General features: G+C 44.2%; 1 protein-coding gene across 3 annotated transcripts in view; it reads left to right on the top strand.

Annotated features, from left to right (window-relative positions):
* Positions 1-3,170: 3,170 nt before the first annotated feature.
* LOC116648389 (zinc finger protein 37A-like) overlaps positions 3,171-4,718 on the top strand; it is a 27,134-nt gene continuing 25,586 nt past the window's right edge. For 2 of the 3 annotated variants that reach the window (XM_032430349.1, XM_032430348.1), the window contains exon 1: positions 3,394-3,417. The gene's annotated coding sequence lies outside the window, so the exon portion shown is untranslated. Of the gene's footprint in view, positions 3,418-4,718 lie in introns of all 3 variants that reach the window. The other variant, XM_032430347.1, reaches the window with a different exon arrangement.

Below are 4,718 nucleotides of genomic sequence, written 5' to 3'. Positions count from 1 at the left end.
AATTGGAGACCAAATGACAAGTCCGGCAATTTCTGATTCCCACTGTGTGGGTAGCTTTATTGGCTAAATCAGTTTAACCAGAATCCTTCATCCTCCATAGCTGATCACTCTGGATATCTGATCAGTTTTTCATCCTCTACCATCCTCCAGGTGATGTCTGATCACCTTGGCCTGTCTTTAGCAAGATTCTTGTTAGGTTGGTTTAGCCTAAGTCCTCCTTAACCCTGATGTTTCCTCTTGGTAATTTTCCATCCACTGACCCCCACTCTGCTCCTTGACTATAAATTCCTACTGCCCATGCTGTATTTAGAATTGAGCCTGGTTGTATACTGAGATCCCTCTTTCCCTAATGCAATAGTGCCAAATAAAATCTGTTTGTTTGCTTGTTTGTTTTTGGCTTTACTGTCCAGCTTTGTTTTTTCCTTGACAAAACAATAATTTAGCCATATTTCAGTCAGTCAGTGCCATTCTGTTCTAGATAATCCCGCTTCGGATGTCAATGGTTTTGGGTTGACATCCTTGGGTTCAGTGATTTGCTAGGAAGTTTTACAGGACTCAGCATATAGTCCTACTCATAGCTAAAATTTATTCCAACAAAATCATCAAGGGGAAAGGCTCTTGGGGCAATGTCCAGAGGAAACCAGGCATAAGCTTCCAAGGGTTCTCTCCCTGTGGAGTCAACTAGGATGTGTTTAATAACTCCAGCAATGAACTGTGATAGCACATGTGGAATGCTGTCTACCATGTAAGCTCATTAGAATCTCTGTGCTCATGGTTTTTATGGGGGGCTGGTTATGTAGGCACCTTCTGCCTGGCACATACTAAAATTCCAGATTCTCAGAAGTACGTGTTCAGCATAAACCATATTGTTTGCACAAAGAAATTTAGGCACAGTAAGCCACTCTTATCAGGGAGACTGGTAGGAACACTTCAGAAGTCCAAGCCCCCAAGCCTTTTCAAAATCCAAGTTCCCAGATACTAGCCACAGGCCAGCCTTACAAGCAGGCCTTCTAAGGACAGCTGTCTCCATCCACTTAAATGGTAACACGACTTCAATTTATTTCTAGTTTGCAAGTTTGCAATGCTTTCAATGATTCAACCCCTGTTTGTGATTAGTTATGAGTTCCAACTTGTGACAGACACACTAATGCAGTCATGAGATTATCAATCATTTCAATTTTTGCAGTGGTTGCTATTATGTTTTTATCTGCATATATTTGAATCCTAAAATGCCAAAATGCATGTGTAAATTGTGTGATGAATTTTCTGAAAAGTGGACATTTATTAAGCAAGGAAAAGTTCCCTTTGAAGCTTTTTGTTCCTTATGGAAAAATGGTAGTCAGGTATAAACCAGCATATACTAACAGCTAAACATAAGAGATGTATTATTTTCTCAACTAGTACTATAGAAAGTGACAAAATAAATTTACTATTATGAGGAATTCAGATTGATATAGTAATTTCAGCAGAAGTTCTGAGTACCCTGTATGCTTTATTTCATCATCAGTCTCTCAGCTCAAATAGACTGTTTGAACGTACTGCTGACACAAGTGTTTTTCTGATTCTGAAGTTGCAATCAGAATTTCAGGTGCCAGGATGAAATCAACAACAAAAATAGTAGCTCCACTTATCATTACAGAGATTATCAATGATCTAAATGCCCCACCTTTTTTCAGCATAGCCATGGATTCAAGTCATTACAATGCAGAAAACAAATATTTTCCCTTTGCTTCTGTGCTGCTTTTGGTGAAAGTTAATACTAATACAAATTTTGGTGGATGTTTGCATAAAGTTGCAGACATGTTTACTCCAAGTTGAAACAAAGCATGAATGATTCTATGGAAGATGTTGGCTGTCCTGCTTATAATACCTGCTGTTCGAATAGCTTTTGATATTCTTTCTATACAGGTTGAAGTAATTGTCATGAAATTGTTTCCTTACTTCGAATTTATGCTGTTTGGGTTGAGAGACAAAAGGATTTATGTGACAGTATTCTTCACATCTCTTGCATTCAGAAACCCACTGGTTCTCTTTAACAGACACAGTTGAGAGAGTTCTGTTTATATAAAGCACTGAAATCATATTTCAATTCTCAAGGAAAGGTCCCAATATTCTTGTTGACTATTTTTTCTTGTTGTCTTTTTAAATAATCCATTGAGTGAAGCTAATTTGCTTATTTCTTGTTCATAGTTTTCAGTATCTTTTTAGCAACAGGATTATGGAAATTGAAAGAAAAACAAAAAGTATTATTAAATATTCCAGTGTTCAATGGAACTTGAAAGCATCAAAGGAAGAATTGATGAAATCTTCATAAGTGCCAAGCTTGTTCTTAAAAGGGAAAAACATTACTTATAAATAGGAAAATAAATTGACTTGTGGATCATCATTATTGTACTTTCCATGACTGTCTTTTGATATGAGTTCCATCTCTTGTAGAATTTGATTTTTTTTACATAAATGTTACTAAATGCTTTTCCAGCATGGGAACAAGTGAATTATCATGTGTAAGGTCAAAGAGGAAGGGAAAAATTGGCAAAAAAAAAAAAGTTCTCTTTTTGTCAGTAAACAACTTTTTTAAGTCACTAATCAAGAGATCCAACGTAATTTTGAAGAATGGGAAAGGCATGTTATGCCATAAAAGATATTATGTATTTCAACAAATCAAAATTTGAAGAGCAATTCCCAGCGTTAACTTCATGCCAGGATAACCACTCATAATGCTAAATTCATCAATGAATGTCCAGAAGGACAAAGAACGAAATGAGAGAGATACGACTATTATTTATGTTACAATGTAAACGGACCACAGACTGCCTCTGGAAGAAATTCCGCAAGTGCATTCAGCAAAACAACGAACTGCTAGGAGAGCCAATCCATCAGGGAAATATAATTAATGAAATAGGTATGTATTTAGATACTTAAAATTATTTCGGAATAACAACGAATACTGTAGTATCAGTATGTCTCCTGCTTTTACCTTATTTGCTAAATCGAGCAGTTCTGCCCAACGTCCCCCAAGTCTGAAGGCTGGTTTCCAGCGACGTGGCGCCAGGGATTTGGGAAAACAGCGTGCGCCGTGGAAGCGGACGCGGGAGTCGTTGCGGGCCTTCTGCGCATGTGCACTGCGCCCCTCCCGTCTAGTTCGCGTCGGCGGCTGAGGCCTCGCGAGAAGACGGTCCCGGATGCTCCGGAGGCTGACGGCCCGGCCGGGGAGCCCCGGGGGGTTGGGCGTGGGTGGCCCTTTAACTGGGGGCTCCGCGCGGGAGGGGCGGGTGACGGAGTCGGCCTTGGTGCCTGAGCTCGGGGTGAGTTCTGCTACGTCTTATGCATCGAATGCGAACCAGCACGTCCCAGCGCTTGTTACCGAGAGAAGTTTGGTGTTTTCATCTCCGACGTGAGGGGTCGGCCGAGGCCTCGGTAAGACCGGCGGAAACCGGCCTTGGGGCGCTCGTGGCCTGGCGCTTCTCTCTTGGGGAGGGGGAACCTTGTTCTTCTCCACTCACGGTCCCTCTTCGTCCTCCAAGCCACCTGTGGTCCGTGTCGCGTTCCCATGGCAACCGCGTACCGGGCTCAGGGAGGTGACAGAGACCCAGGTGGCGAACGAGCAGGGGGGAGATGCCCTGCCTCATCTATCCCGCATCAAACCTGGGCTCGAGGCAGACCCAGCAGCTAGCCGCCGCTGCAGGAGTCCTGACCTTGTTCCTGGAGAACCTATGAGCCTGAAACCTGAGTGGAGCATCCAGATCCCGCTGACACCCTGCAGCCTTGCCTGTGTCCTCAGTAGCAGCGGTTTGCGTTTACAGAAGGTCCAGCTTGTGATTCAGGGTGACAGGAAGGTCCAAGAGCTTTAGATCTTGGATGGGGATTCTAACTGGCTATGCCCTTAGGATGTTCCTGGAACAAGGCAGCTCCTGTGAGGGAGGAAGAGGGATCCCAGGAGCAGGGACCACTCCTAGGACGCCAGTCAGTTGGCCCCAGACCTCAGTAGAGATAGGTGGAAAGGGCAAAGACTCTTGCTCAGCCAGAAGCAGTTTGGGTCCTCCCGCCAGAACCACGGTCATAGCCAGATTCTCGAAGACTGGGGTGATGGTGGACGTTGTGGGCCAGCTTTCAGGAGGACTGTCAGCTGTGGCTGGGAGGGGAGGGGAGGGCAAAAGGAACAGAAGGTACTGCTTGTTGGAGAGCTGTGAGGCATCATATGGAAAGAAGGGCTTACCAGCCACAGAGAAGGAAACTACCTCCTTCGTCCCTTCATCTTTTCTCCACTCCCAGATTCTGAGCGGCTCGCTTACTACAGAACAACTGGCCCTATGCTAATGCCCCCCTGATAGAATCCGAGATGGTACTGCCGGAAGGGTCCTTAAGTCTTACCTATTTGTGCTCTGCTTAAAGATGGGAGTGGGATAGGGTGGGAAGGAAATGGGTCTTCTTTCACTTAACTTACCTGCTCCTAGTCACACATTTTGTTGTGGCAGAAACAAGAGCAGACATGGAATCTTTTGATGGCCCAGGCAGGTGTTTTCTGCTTTAACAACAGATAAGTCAGAACCCGTTTGTTGTTTTTATTTATTTTTAATTTATTTGACAGAGAGAGAGACAGCGAGAGAGGGAACACAAGCAGGGGGAGTGGGAGAGGGAGAAGCAGGCCTCCTGCTGAGCAGGGAGCCCGATGCGGGGCTCGATCCCAGGACCCTGGGATCATGACCTGAGCCGAAGGC

Source organism: Phoca vitulina, unplaced genomic scaffold (genome assembly GCF_004348235.1).
Source record: "Phoca vitulina isolate PV1807 unplaced genomic scaffold, GSC_HSeal_1.0 scaffold43, whole genome shotgun sequence".
Classification (NCBI taxonomy): Eukaryota; Metazoa; Chordata; class Mammalia; order Carnivora; family Phocidae; genus Phoca; species Phoca vitulina.
Note: the sequence above shows the minus strand (reverse complement) of the source record. Positions and strands in the feature narration are given on the sequence as shown.